This window comes from Mesoplodon densirostris, chromosome 1 (genome assembly GCF_025265405.1).
Source record: "Mesoplodon densirostris isolate mMesDen1 chromosome 1, mMesDen1 primary haplotype, whole genome shotgun sequence".
Taxonomy (NCBI): Eukaryota; Metazoa; Chordata; class Mammalia; order Artiodactyla; family Ziphiidae; genus Mesoplodon; species Mesoplodon densirostris.
In genome coordinates, this window is record NC_082661.1 from 220,062,305 (window position 1) to 220,078,527 (window position 16,223).

Sequence of the window (16,223 nt, forward strand, 5' to 3'; positions counted from 1 at the left end):
ACTGACCAATATCACTGATGAATATAGATGCAAAAATTCTCAAAAAAATGCTAGCCAACAGAATCCAACAACATATTAAAAGGATCATACATCATGATAAAGTGGGATGCAGGGATCCCTCAATATACACAAATCAATCAATGTGGTACACCATATTAACAAATTGAAAAATAAAAACCATATGATAATCTCAATAGATGCAGAAAAACATTTGATGAAATTCAAAACCCATTTATGATAAAAACTCTCCAGAAAGTGGGCATAGTAGAACCTACGTCAACATAATAAAGGCCATATATGACAAAGCCACAGCAAACATCATTCTCAATCCTGAAACACTGAAAGCATTTCCTCTACAATCAGGAATAAGACAAGGATGCCCACTCTTGCCACTATTATTCAACATAGTTTTGGAAGTCCTAGCCATGCCAATCAGAGAAGAAAAAGAAATAAAAGGAATACAAATTGGAAAAGAAGAAGTAAAACTGTCACTGTTTGCAGATGACATGATACTATACGTAGAGAATTCTAAAGATGCTACCAGAAAACTACTAGAGCTAATCAATGAATTTGGTAAATTTGTAGGATACAAAATTAATGCAAAGAAATCTGTTGCATTCCTGTACACTAAAAACCAAAGATCAGAAAGAGAAATTAAGGAAACAATCCCATTCACCGTTGCAACAAAAAGAATAAAATACCTAGGAATAACCCTATCTGAGGAGTTAAAAGACCTATATGCAGAAAACTATAAGACGCTGATCAAAGAAATCAAAGATGACACAGATGGAGAGATATACCATGTTCTTGGATTGGAAGAATCAATATTGTGAAAATGATTATACTTACTGCCCAAAGCAATCTACAGATTCAATGCAATCCTTATCAAATTACCAATGACATTTTTTACAGAACTAGAACAAAAATTCTTAAAATTTGTATGGAGACACAAAAGACCCCGAATAGCCAAAGCCATCTTGAGGGAAAAAACTGAGCTGGAGGAATGAGACTCCCTGGTTCAGACAATACAAAGCTACAGTAATCAAGACAGTATAGTACTGGCACAAAAACAGAAATATAGATCAATGGAACAGGATAGAAAGCCCAGAGATAAACCCACACACCTATGGTCAACTGATCTATGACAAAGGAGGCAAGAATATACAATGGAGAAAAGACAGTGTCTTCAATAAGTAGTTGTCAGAAAACTGGACAGCTACATGTAAAAATATGAAATTAGAATAGTTCTTAACACCATACACAAAAATTAAATGGATTAAAGACCTAAATGTAAGACCACACACTATAAAACTCTTAGAGGAAAACATAGGAAGAACACTCTTTGACATAAATCACAGCAAGATCTTTTTTGACCCACTTCCTAAAGTAATGGAAATAAAAACAAAAATAAACAAATGGGACCTAATGAAACTTAACAGCTTTTGCACAGCAAAGGAAACTATAAACAAGATGAAAAGACAACCCTCAGAATGGGAGAAAATATTTGCAAGCAAATCAACGGACCAATGATTAATCTCCAAAAAATATATGCAGCTCAATGTTAAAGAAACAAACAACCCAGTCCAAAAATGGGCAGAAGACCTAAATAGACATTTCTCCAAAGAAGACATACAGATGGCCAAGGAGCAGATGAAAGCTGCTCAACATCACTAATTATTAGAGAAATGCAAATCAAAACTACAATGAGGTATCACCTCACACCAGTTAGAATGGGCAACATCAGAAAATCTACAAACAACAAATGCTGGAGACGGTGTGGCAAAAAGGGAACCCTCTTGCACTGTTGGTGGGAATGTAAATTGATACAGCCAGTATGGAGAACAGTATGGAGGTTCCTTAAAAAACTAAAAATAGAATTACCATATGATCCAGCAATCCCACTACTGGGCATATACCCAGAGTAAACCATAATTCAAAAGGACACATGCACCCCAATGTTCATTGCAGCACTATTTACAATAGCCAGGTCACCGAAGCAACCTAAATGCCCATCAACAGACGAATGGATAAAGAAGATGTGGTACATATATACAATGGAATATTACTCAGCTATAAAAAGGAACAAAATTGGATCATTTATAGAGACGTGGATGGACCTAGAGACTGTCATACAGAGTGAAATAAGTCAGAAAGAGAAAAACAGATATTGTATATTAATGCATATATATGGAATCTAGAAAAATGGTACAAATGAACTGGTTTGCAAGGCAGAAATAGAGACATAGATGTAGAGAACAAACGTATGGACACCAAGGGGGGAAAGCAGGTGGGTGGCTGGTGGTGGGATGAATTGGGAGATTGAGATTGACATATATACACTAATATTTATAAAATAGATAACTAATAAGAACCTGCTGTATAAAAAATAACAAAATTCAAAAAAAAGTTATTTAATGGGGAAGAGTCTAAATTTCTAATAGTGATGGGTTGGTTAATTAAATTATAGTTTATCTACACCAGGAGTTCCCAAACTTTTAGGCCTCAGGACCCCTTTACCCTTTGAACAATGACTGAAGCCCCTAAACAACTTTTGTGTATGTGGGTTATTTGTATGAGTATTTCCTATATCAGAAATTAAAAGGGAGAAATACTTAAACACAGAAATGTTCAATACATACACATTCCATTAGCTGTCAGAGTGATGATATCACATGATCATGTAGTCTCTGAAAAACACCACTGTACACTCAGAAAGAATGGTATCAAAAAAGGGAAATAATATAACATTATGAAATAATTTTGAGCTTATGGACTATCTGAGAGGGTCTTGGGAAGCCCCAAAATTCCCTTGTCCACATTTCCACATTTTGAGGACCCCTGATCTATACAATAGAATACTATGTGACCACAAATTTTTATTATGTAGAATATTCACTGACATTGAACACGTTCTGTTTTGAAAAACAAAAAAGAGCAGACTACATAACATTATAAACAGTATTATACAATTTAAAACAAACAAAAAAGTAATGGAAAGACACACACTAACATACCTCTAGATGACGTATACCAGCATAGGCCTCTAGATGGTGAAAATACATGTTATTTCTTTTTCTGTTTTCCTGTGTTTTCTGCATTAAGCACATTTTTCTTTTGTAATCAAAATAAAATGTATTTAACAAACATATACACATTGCCTATTTATAATCACCCTGTATTTTCTTACCCAGACCTGAAAATTTCAGCTTAGTAGTTTTAGGAAAGATATCACCCAGAAATGTCAATAAGGTATTAATTTTGCACGGTTCTAAATAAGGCCTACTTGTAGATTGTCCTTGCCTCTCAAACTGTGTTCTGCAGATGACATCAGTGTCACCTGGGAGCCTGCTGGAGCCTCAGACTCTCTAGCTCCGCTTAACACTGGCTAAATCAGACCCAGAAAATTTAAAGTGAAATATGACCCAGGTGAATTAAGACCCAGGTGATATATGTATATTGAAGTTTGAGAAACCCTGGTGGCACATTAGAATTACCTGGAAGCTTTAAAAGGGGGTGGGGGGTGGGGAAGGGCTGCACAGTGGTTTGTTTGTGTAATGCTCCCGGGCGATGCTCATGGGCATCTAGAGCTGAGAACCACTGTCAAACGCAAGAACCTGGTCACCTCCAACCTCCACCTGCTTCAGGGGAATGTCCCCTGCTGCAATATGGTGAGCTCCGTGCCAGCCCCCAGATCATAGAAATTTCAGAGGCACACAGGAACTGGATGGAGGAAAAAAGTGGATTCCAGAACAAGGATAAAACACGGCATTTCCTGTGGCCTGTAAAGTTACAGTGACTTCTTTAGAAGGCCTGGGGTGTTGCAACTGGCACTTTGCCTTCCACAGAATGCTTTGATAGACAATTCTGGCAGACTTTTTGGAATGATTTTTTAAATATTCCCAGATGGTAGGGGGTTTGCACCTGCAGACACTGACCAGCTTTACCCTAAATTCTACTTTGCATAAGTCACCTCTTCATTCATACCCGTCACCTCAATTATCTCAACTCGTCATTCAGCAAGTTATTGAGTGCTTGGCATGGGCCAGAAACTGGCCACAACTCCAGCACTCTCTACGTGAACTTCTCATGGCTTACCTGCACTTCTCCACACTCCTGCAGTGTGGAAGTTCTGGGGCCTCCCCATCTCCCCAGTGGCACTCACCTACTCATTCCTGCCCTGGAGTGTCTTCCTCCACTCTCCCTGAGGGCCCAGGTCAGGCCTCTCTTCTTCCATTACCCATGATCTTCCCATCTCAGCCAGCACCACCTTGGAGGACATATGCTCTTGGCAAAGTTTATAGTTTCCACGAGTGTGGGTTTTTTCTCTCCTGCAGTTTACATTTCCTCAAAAATGTATGCAGAGTGCTTATAGCACAGTGCCTGGAACACAGTAAACTTTCAGTGAATGTTACCTGTTATTTCAAGAGATGGATGATGCATTCACCTATGGTAGCTGGCTCGCAGCAGGGGTTGGTGAAGTAGTGGGCTGATTCGGTCACAAAGTAACAAGACTAAAGAAAGCAGAGTCACGGAAATTAGCTGTTTTATTTATAAGACTTTAATCACTCACACAAGTTGCATTTAAGATGGTTTACTTCAAAGAAATACATACTGCAGTGCGACCATTTTTTAAAAGTTTTTTATATTTTATTTGTTCAGTGCCAAGTGGTTTTTTTAAAACACTTTTATTGCAGTATAATTGATTTACAGTGTTGTGTTAGTTTCTGCTGTATAACAAAGTGAATCCGCTATATGCATACATATATCCCCATAACCCCTTCTTCTTGTGTCTCCCTCCCACCCTCCCTATCCCACCCCTCTAGGTGGTCACAAAGCACCGAGCTGATCTCCCTGTGCTATGCGGCTGCTTCCCACTAGCTACCTATTTTACATTTGGTAGTGTATATACGTCAGTGCTACTCTCTCACTTCATCTCAGTTTACCCTTCCACCCCCGGGTCCTCAAGTCCATTCTCTACGTCTGTGTCTTTATTCCTGTCCTGCCCCTAGGTTCATCACAACCTTTTATTTTTTAGATTCCATGTATATGTGTTAGCATACGGTATTTGTTTTTCTTTCTGACTTCCTTCACTATGTATGACACCTCACTACACCATCCACCTCACTACAAATAACTCAGTTCCGTTTCTTTTTATTGCTGAGTAATATTCCACTGTATATACATGCCATATCTTCTTTATCCATTCATCTGTTGATGGACATTTAGGTTGCTTCCATGTCCTAGCTAGTGTAAACAGTGCTGCAATGAACACTGTGGTACATGACTCTCTTTGAATTATGGTTTTCTCAGGGTATATGCCCAGTAGTGGGTCATATCATAGTTCTATTTTTAGTTTTCTAAGGAAACTCCACACTGTTCTCCAGAGTGGGTGTATCAATTTACAATCACACTGACGGTGCAAGAGGGTTCCCTTTTCTCTACACCGTCTCCAGCATTTATTGTTGGTAGATTTTTTGATGATGGCCATTCTGACTGGTGTGAGTTGGTATGTCATTGTAGTTTTCATTTGAATTTCTCTAATGATTAGTGATGTTGAGCATCTTTTCATGTGTTTGTTGGCAATCTGTATATCTCCTTTGGAGAAATGTCTATTTAGGTCTTCTGCCCATTTTTGTATTGGGTTGTTTGTTTGATATTGAGCTACATGAGCTGCTTGTAAATTTTGGAGATTAATCCTTTGTCAGTTGCTTCATTTGCAAATATTTTTTCCAATTCTGAGGGTTGTCTTTTCATCTTGTTTATGGTTTCCTTTGCTATACAAAAGCTTTTAAGTTTCATTAGGTCCCATTTGTTTAGTTTTGTTTTTATTTCCATTACTCCAGGAGGAGGGATCTTGCTGTGATTTATGTCAGAGTGTTCTGCCTATGTTTTCCTCTAAGAGTTTTATAGTGTCTGGCCTTACATTTAGGTCTTTAATCCATTTTGAGTTTGTTTTTGTGTGTGGTATTTGGAAGTGTTCTAATTTCATTCTTTTACGTGTAGCTGTCCAGTTTTCCCAGCACCACTTATTGAAGAGACTGTCTTTTCCCCGTTGTACACTCTTACCTCCTTAATCAAAGATAAGGTGACCATATGTGTGTGGGTTTATCTCTGGGCTTTCTATCCTGTTCCATTAATCTATATTTCTATTTTTCTGCCAGTACTATACTGTCTTGATTACTGTAGCTTTGTCGTACAGTCTGAAGTCCAGGAGCCTGATTCCTCCATCTCCATTTTCCTTTCCCAAGATTGCTTTGGCTATTTGAGGTCTTTTGTGTTTCCATACAAATTGTAAAATTTTTTGATCTAGTCCTGTGAAAAATGCCATTGGTAGTTTGATAGGGCTTGCACTGAATCTGTAGATTGCTTTGCATAATACAGTCATTTTCACAATGTTGATTCTTCCAATGCAAGAACATAATATATCTCTCTATCTGTTTGTATCATCTTTAATTTCTTTCATCAGTGTCTTATAATTTTCTGCATACAGGTCTTTTGTCTCCTTAGGTAGGTTTATTCCTAGATATTTTATTCTTTTTGTTGCAATGGTAAATGGGAATGTTTCCTTAATTTCTCTTTCAGATTTTTCATCATTAGTGTATAGGAATGCAAGAGATTTCTGTGCATTAATTTTGTATCTTGCTACTCTACCAAATTCATTGATTAGCTCTAGTAGTTTTCTGGTGGTATCTTTAGGATTCTCTGTATAGTATCATGTCATCTGCAAACATCGACAGTTTTACTTCTTCTTTTCTGATTTGGATTCCTTTTATTTCTTTTTCCTCTCTGATTGGCGTGGCTAAAAGTTCCAAAGCTATATTGAATAGTAGTGGTAAGAGTGGGCAACCTTTTCTTGTTCCTGATCTTAGAGGAAATGCTTTCAGTTTTTCAACATTGAGAATGATGTTGTCTGTGGGTTTGTCATATATGGCCTTTATTTTGTTGAGGTAGGTTCCCTCTATGCCTATTATCTTAAATTGGTGTTGAATTTTGTCAAAAGCTTTTTCTGCATCTATTGAGATGATCATACGGCTTTTATTCCTCAATTTGTTAACATGGTGTATCACATTGATTGATTTCCGTATATTGAAGAATGCTTGCATTCCTGGGATAACCCCACTTGATCATGGTGTATGATCCTTTTAATGTGCTATTGGATTCTGTTTGCTAGTATTTTGTTGAGGAATTTTGCATCTATGTTCATCAGTGATATTGGCCTGTAGTTTTCTTTTTTTGTGACATCTTTGTCTGGTTTTGGTATCAGGGTGATGGTGGCCTCGTAGCATGAGTTTGGGAGTGTTCCTCCTTCTGCTCTATTTTGGAAGAGTTTGAGAAGTATGGGTGTTAGCTCTTCTCTAAATGTTTGATAGAATTCACCTGTGAAGCCATCTGGTCCTGGGCTTTTGTTCTTTGGAGGATTTTTAATCACAGTTTCAATTTCAGTGCTTGTGATTGGTCTGTTCATATTTTCTATTTCTTCCTGGTTCAGTCTCGGAAGGTTGTGCATTTCTAAGAATTTGTGCATTTCTTCCAGGTTGTCCATTTTATTGGCATAGAGTTGCTTGTACTCTCTCATGGTCCTTTGTATTTCTGCAGTGTCAGTTGTTACTTCTACTTTTTCATTTCTAATTCTGTTTATTTGAGTCTTCTTTTTTTGCTTAATGAGTCTGGCTAATGGTTTATCAATATTGCTCATCTTCTCAAAGAACCAGCTTTTAGTACTATTGATCTTTGCTACTGTTTCCCTCATTTCTTTTTCATTTATTTCTGATCTGATCTTTATGATTTCTTTCCTTCTGCTAACTTTGGGGTTTTTATTTATTTTTGTTGTTGTTCTTGTTTCTCTAGTTGCTTTAGGTGGAAGGTTAGGTTGCTTATTTGAGATGTTTCTTGTTTCTTGAGGTAGGATTGTATTGCTATAAACTTCCCTCTTAGAACTCCTTTTGCTGCATCCCACAGGTTGTGGGTCGTCATGTTTTCATTGTCATTCGTTTCTAGGTATTTTTTGATTTCCTCTTTGAGTTCTTCAGTGATCTCTTGGTTATTTAAAACCATACTGTTTATCCTCCATCTGTTTGTATTTTTTACAGATTTTTTTCCTGTAATTGATATCTAGTCTCATAGCATTGTGGTCAGAACAGATACTTGATACAATTTCAATTTTCTTAAATCTATGAAGGCTTGATCTGTGACCCAAATATGATCCTGGAGAATGTTCCATGAGCACTTGAGAAGAAAGTGTATTCTGTTGTTTTTGGATGGAATGTCCTAGAAATATCAATTAAGTCTATCTTGTTTAATGTATCATTTAAAGCTTCTGTTTCCTTATTTATTTTCATTTTGGATGATCTGTCCATTGGTGAAAGTGGGGTGTAAATTCCCCTATTATGATTGTGTCACTGTCGATTTCCCCTTTTACAGCTGTTAGTATATGCCTTATGTATTGAGGTGCTCCTATGTTGGGGGCATAAATTTTTTTTTTTTTTTTTTTTTTTTTTTTGCGGTATGCGGGCCTCTCACTATTGTGGCCTCCCCCGCTGCGGAGCACAGGCTCCGGACGCGCAGGCTCCGGACGCGCAGGCCCAGCGGCCATGGCCCACGCGCCCAGCCGCTCCACGGCACATGGGATCCTCCCAGACCGGGGCACGAACCCGCATCCCCTGCATCGGCAGGCGGACTCTCAACCACTTGCGCCACCAGGGAGGCCCGGGGGCATAAATATTTACAATTGTTATATCTTCTTCTTGGATTAATCCCTTGATCATTATGTAGTGTCCTTCTTTGTCTCTTATAATGGTCTTTAAAGTCTATTTTGTCTGATATGAGAATTGCTACTCCAGCTTACTTTTGAATTCCATTTTCATGGAATATCTTTTTCCATCCACTCACTTTCAGTCTGTGTGTGTCCTTAGGTCTGAAGTGGGTCTCTTGTAGACAGCATATATATGGGTCTGGATTTTGTATCCATTCAGCCAGTCTATGCCTTTTGGTTGGAGCATTTAATCCATTTACATTTAAGGTAATTTTCGATAGGTATGTTCCTATTACCATTTTCTCAATTGTTTTTGGTTTGTTTTTGTAAGTCTTTTCCTTTTCTTGTGTTTCCTACCTAGAGAAGTTCTTTTAGCATTTCTTGTAAAGCTGGTTGAGTGGTGCTGAATTCTCTTAGCTTTTGCTTATCTGTAAAGGTTTTAATTTCTCCATCAAATCTGAATGAGATCCTTGCTGGGTAGAGTAATCTTTGTTGTAGATTTTTTCCCTTTCATCACTTTAAATATGTCCTGCCACTCCCTTCTGGCTTGCAGAGTTTCTACTGAAAAATCAGCTGTTATCCTTATTGGGATTCCCTTGTATGTTATTTGTTGTTTTTCCCTTGCTTTTCATATTTTTTCTTTGTATTTAATTTTTGATAGTTTAATATGTGTCTTGGCATGTTTCTCTTTGGGTTTATCCTGTACGGGACACTCTGTGCTTCCTGGACTTGATTGACTATTTCCTTTCCCATGTTAGGGAAGTTTTTGACTATAATCTTTTCAAATATTTTCTCAGTCCCCTTTTCTCTTCTTCTTCTGGGACCCCTATAATTCGAATGTTGGTGTGTTTAATGTTGTGCCAGAGTTCTCTGAGACTGTCCTCAATTCTTTTCCTTCTTTTTTCTTTATTCTGCTCCCTCTCAGTTATTTCCAGCATTTTATCTTCCAGCTCACTTACCCGTCTTTTGCCTCAGTTATTGTTATTGGTTCCTTCTAGACTATTTTTATTTTCAGTAATTGTGTTGTTCATCACTGTTTTCTCTTTTGTTCTTCTAGTTTTTTGTTAAATGTTTCTTGTATTTTCTCCATTCTGTTTCCGAGATTTTGGATCTTTACTATCATTACTCTGAATTCTTTTTCAGGTAGGTTGCCTATTTCCTCTTCATTTATTTGGTCTTGTAGGTTTTTGCCTTGCTCCTTCATCTGTAACATATTTTTTTGTTGTTTCTTTTTTTTTTTTTTTTTTTTTTGATGAGTGGTGCTGTATTCCTGTCTTACTGGTTGTTTGGCCTGAGACATCCAGCACTGGAGTTTGCAGGCAGTTGGATAGAGCCAGGTCTTGGTGCTGAGATGAGGACCTCCGGGAGGCCTCACTCAATTGATATTCCCTGGGGTCTGAGGTTCTCTGTTAGTCCAGCAGTTTGGACTTGGACATCTCCCCACAGGAGCTTGGGCCCGACATCAGGCCTGGGAACCAAGATCCCGCAAGCTTTGTGGTGCAGTAAATTTCAAAAAAAAAAAAAAAGGAAGAAAGAAAGAGAAAAGGGAGCAGTACAATATCAAAGAATAAAAAAATACAAGTAGAAAATTTTTAAATATATTAGGTACAATAAAACTATAATTGAAACAACTGCAACAAGGTAAAATAAAACCACAACAGAGAAAAGAAACAAAAAAGGGTGGGGGGACAAGCCAAAAGGAGAGAACAATAACAAATTATAAAGAATAAAATAAAATTAGAAAAATAAAAGATTTGTTAGGAAAAATAAAAATTTTAAAAGAATCAACAACAGTGAATCAACAAGGTAAAACAGAACCCTAATCTAAAAGAGGAAAAAAAAAAAAAAAAAAGCCTTGGCTATGGGGGCAAAGTTTAGGCGGGGGGTGGAACTTAGGCAGGGGCAGGGTTTGGGGTGGGGCGGGGCCTCTGCTTAGGACCTCCGGAAGGGGAGAGGCAGCACCTGGAAAGGAGGGCCTCTGGAGTGTGGAGTTCCAGACTTTGGAGGTAGGGCCCTGAGTGAGGGTGTGTGGGTGGGGTTTAGGCCCAGTGCCTTGGAGGGGTTCTCCAAGGGGGTCTCCGAGTGTAGAGGTGGGGCCCTGGGTGGGGGTGTAGGGGTGAAGCTTGGGCTCTGCGTGGCAGGAGGGACGCTCCAAGGGCAGAGGATTAGGCCCAGGAGCCAAACAGGCTCCCCCATGCCTAAGTGGACAGGGAAAGTGCTGGCCACGTTCCCTTCTGTTCCTTCGCATCCCTCCCCCACTGTCTCCCACAGGGTCTCCCCTGTCCCCACTGGACCCCTAACCGTGGGTGGGTCCCGCTGGGTGTAGGAACTCCTCCCCTCCCCCAGCCACCCCTCAGGGATGCCACTCCCGTCCCTCCTCCACTTCTCCCCCTTCACTCCCCCCACGCCCCACATCCTACCCGGCAGCTGGGGGTTCCTCCTGTCCCCTTAGGTATCCGTGGTCCCCCACTGGTGCCTGGTAGGTGCCCTCGTTGTGAGGAGACGCGAATTCTGCATCCTCCTAGTACACCGTCTTGACGCCACCCCAATGTGACCATTTTTAATCATCATGTAATAAAGCATCCCTTGTTTTAAATGCCCCACAAAACGTATCAAGGCTGTTTTCAAAGAGCTGAAAGCAGATACAGAGAGCAAGTCCTTAGCCATGTTCGGGTGCATCCATTCAAATAATAAGAGCCACATACACATTCTACCAGCTAAAAGCAGCACATGGTCCTACCATTTCCAGCCTGAAAGCCAGCAATAGGTGCTCAAACTCTATTAGGTTCCTAGTGCTATTAAAACAAAATGCCACAATGTAGATGGCTTAAGGCACAGAAATTTCTTTCATAATTCTGGAGGCTAAAAGTCCAAAATCAAGTTGTTGGCAGGGTTGGCTCCTTCTGGAGGCTCTGGGGGAGGGTCGATTCCACGCCTCTCTCCTGGCTTCTGGTGACTCGTTCCCAGTCTTTGGCATTCCTTGTCTTACAGATGCATCGCCTGATCTCTGCCTTCATGTTCACATGGCTTTCTCCCTGTGTGCATGTCTGTGTCCAAGTTTCCCCTTTTTATAAGGACAATCATCTACCGGAGTAGGAACCCACTCAGTATGACCTCATAGTAATTACATCTGCAACAACGCTATTTCCAAATATGGTCACATTCTGAGGTCCTGGAGGTTAGGACTTCACATGAATTTTTGGAAGAGGCAGTTCAACCTATAACAAACTCCTAAAACACAAGTTACAGTCAGAACACTCTACCAGTCTTCACAGGCTTTAAAATCAAGGTTGCAAATTCTCAGATCAAAGCAAACTCCCCAGGGGTGCTTTTAGAGGGAATACAAGGAATGTCTAAACTTTGTTTCAGGAGACTTGCTCGTCTTGAAGAGGAATACAGATGCAGATCAGGACACTGGGGCCTTGGGTCACAGGAGCCTCCAGAGCGCCAGTGGAGAGTAGGGGTGAGCCGGGAGGGAAAGTGTAAAAGCTCAGTGCACCTCCCCTCCTCGTTGGGCATTTTGACGGAGGCAGTGCCTCTTGCCTGGCAGATCAACAGTTTCAGACTGTCTTCACCCCTTCTAGAAACTTTGTCTGAGCCTAGGCAGGAGGGCAGGGCCCAGCTTCAACCTGTACACATTGCTACAGTGCCCTGGGAAGTCCCAGCCATAAGATTGGGACTTAGATGGTGAAGGGAGCTTAACACCTGCTCCTTAACTTTCCAAGACAAACTCTGTCATTTTTCAGGAGTGTCAAAGGAATAAAACACCTACCCACCTTAAGCAAGCAACATACAGCTGTACACCCTCAAGTTTCTCCAAAGAGCAAGGGCCTCTGAATAGACTGCAGTGACTCTTCCAACTCAAGTCAGGAGTGGTTCTACAAGGTCGCCACTAGAGGGCAGGCTGTTAAAACGTTCCTTTCAAACCAGTCGTTCTGCAAAAGCAAAAGCTAATACAAGCTGACAAGCTCCAGGTTTAAAAGGCGGCTTTCTAGCTGGCCCTCTCCTACATGTACTGCAACTACACATTCAATGAAGGCCAACAGCATGCGAAGCGCTACCTTGCTTGCAAGCTACCATTTTCTTTTCAGAGTAAATTTACAGTGTAAAGCCCAGGAACTAACCTGCTCTTCCTTCAGCTTTCCTTCTGTTGGGGGTTCCTGGAAGTGAAGGAATTACTGGCCAGGGCAGGTCCTGAGGAGTTTGGTTTAGGTTAAAGGATACCAGGATGAACTCACTCAGGCACCCATCCTCCCCTTGGTGCCAAGCTTACAAGAGTACTACTCAGCATGAACACCCCCCAAAGGAAACTGTATTTAATTCCTCAAATAAGTCTTAAAAACCATAATTTTATAAACTCTTCTGTCGCAAACTCTTCCAAAAAAAGAAACGCTCAGGTCTACAGATGGCTTTGGTCCCGTGCAGAATCTGGCTTCCCTTCTCTGTCCCCTACCCGCACCTAGATACATCTGTCTTGTCTATTGTCATGTATAGACTTTATCGTGTCACCATGATAAGGCCAAAACTTAAGTATTTCCCAAACAGTGCATTTTCCATCTCATTCAAAGACTAGGCCTCCTACTCCTGAAAGGGCATCACTTAGAAACAGCCCCCCGGCCTCCCTGGAGAGAGCTGGCCACCAACCTCATTGGCCAGTGTTTATGGAGAGCTTCCCAGTTCTTCCTTGGAGGTCTCAACAGGATTTCCCTAGAGGAGGAGGGCTTCGTGGAATAAATGACAAAGAGCTGGGGAAGGCCTGCCAGGTCGCTGGGCTCAGGCTTCTCATTGTTCAGCCCACCGGCTTCCCAGGGCTCTGGTCCAAGCCCGCAGAACCAGGAAACTGCAGAATGAGTGCATCCACCCACCCACTACACACACACACACACACACACACACACACACACACACACACACACACACACACACGGGGCACGGAGGAGGAAACAGTCTGCATGATAAGAACAAGCCAAGAGACACTTTTCAGCATCCCCTTGAGAGCAGGATGACTGGGACCTGGGGCAGGAAGAAAGCTGCAAGAGAAGTAGAGGTTTATCCTTTGCGAGAAGAAAAAGGAGGAACAACAGGGAAAGGCACTTCTTTTTCAAGTGCTTCATGACACGAAATTCTGCTTTTGAATTCCTGCATTCATTTCAAAAAAAAAAACTATCAGATATTTTTAAATCACAGAAACAAATGATGTTTGTGGGAGCTGGTCAAACAACAGAGATAGAGAAATTTAATAATCATCCTCCAAAGTCTACCTTCTAAATAGGGAAGAAACTTCCTGTAAGTTCTGAGTTTTGTAGACAAAGCACCTTTTTACCTCTGAGCTGTAACATTTCTCCTTTGTTGGCCCAGAGTTTGCTCTGAACAAGGAGGACCAATTACCTCACGTGCACAGATAATCTCTATAGCACAGCTAAGAAAACTCAAGAAATAGGGATTAGTTATCTCCAGTTACCCCTGATAAATTTCCTTATAGTCAAAGTAAAATTTTTGTCTTAAATATCCAGGGAAGTGAGGCACATTGTTTCTCAAACAAGTGTTGAGACATAGTGTCAGGGTCTGAGAATACTATGTGAACCATAAAATTTTGTTTTCTTTTGATCTTTGAGAATAGACTTTAATAGTTTGAAAGAGCCTTCTGCAGTGATAGTTCACAATGAAAGGACATTTACATTGGCATTTTAATCTTAAAAACTTAGATTTTTAAGAAATTTATAAAAACAAAACAAAACAACAACAAAAAAAACCTTAGATTTTTAAGATTCCTGCTCTGAGACTGCTAGAAATTATTTTCTCATAAAAGGCCTGTGAATATCATTAAGATTTACCTAAGTCCATGGGTCCTAAATCTCACTGTGCATTAAATTTTCATGGGAGCTTCTTAAAAATACAGGATCTGGCTCTCCCACTCCAGAATTGCTTGGGGCAGGGCCTGATCTGCATTCTACGTGGTGCCCAGGTGATTGTGACCAGCAAACAATGATTTCAGAGACAGAGATCTTCCTCCATCCCCAGCTCTGCCCGTCTCTCATCAGTCCGTGTCCAGCAGCACAAAGGGACCCTCCCCTCCCCAGCCACAAAATGTCCCCTCTCCTTTTCCCCTCTAAGAGAACCTGATGAGAATGGTGCCTTTCCAAGTGTCCTTCCCAGACAAGGAGCAACAGCATCACCTGGAAACGTGTCAGAAATGCACATTCTCAAGCTCCACCCAAGACCTACTAAATTAGAAATCCTGGGGATGGGCAAACCCAGTAACCTGTGTTTTAACAAGCTTTCCAGGTGATTCCAATGCACACTTAAGTTTGATCACCACTGGACTGGAGAATTTCACAACTGCAAGAGAGAATGAAGACAGACATAACTCCACGTAAGGTAGAACCAAGTTTATTAATGACAACCTTTATTACAACCACTCTCAAGTGTAAAAAATAAAGGGTGATTAATTAAAATTTAGAACTCACTTGGACTTGCTGTTTGGCCTTTCACTGGATGTGCCAAAGGGTGGGAAGCTCGCCTGATTCTGAATCAACTGGTCAGGTGGAGTTCACTAGAGAATGAGGTAACAAACAAGACAAGAGTGCCAACTGGAGAGCTCAAGTCTTCTCCACGTTGGAATGACAATATGGAAGGACAACAGTGGTGGGGGCAGAGATGAAACAAAATCATCTTACAGCCAGAATATGGAACGAACATCTCTAACTACACAGAGACGCAGAAACACACACATGCAGAGTCATACACACCTTAACTCTGGAGACTAGATTTTCAAAGAATTTTTGTCCTTTGAGCAGATGGACACATTCATCAGCCACAGCGATGCAACATGGGGCTGAAATGGAAAACCTTGCTAAGTTTCCACCAACTATGCTAGCTGGCTGCCCAGTTCTGTGTTGCTTAAGTGTGTCATCACCGTAAAATACACCTGTGGTTTTCCCAGTGTTCCACAGACTAACATCTCCTCCCCAGGGGGTGCGACATCCTGGTGGACCTGGAAGATTAAAATCTGGGGGCAAAACTCATCCCTCCCACCTGGAATGGGGGCAGGTGGTAGTATCTGGAAGTGTTTCCCACCTTGTGTCACAGAACACTCGCCCCATCAACGCTCTCCCCTCCAAAGAGTTTGTGCTTTGTTACCATCCTGATGGTGAGTCTGTACTAAGAAAAGAAGGAGCTCTGGCCATGCACTCGGGGGTTTTTTGTTTTTGTTTTTAATAAAAACGAACTAAAACCAGAAGAAAGAAACCATCAGAAGCTTTGATTGTGTCCACATCATTTCAGAATTGGGTTTAATTCCCTTCAAAGAGAAAGACGGGGAGGCTGCAGAAGAGGCCACGATGATCAACCGACACGGTTCAGAGAGTGTTGAGTCCACAGAAGCATTTGCGATGGCCCAGACGGTCCCTTCGCAGGCAGGGAGGACACATCTCTTAAGGCTGTGAACCCACGAAATAAATGCTGACCGAAT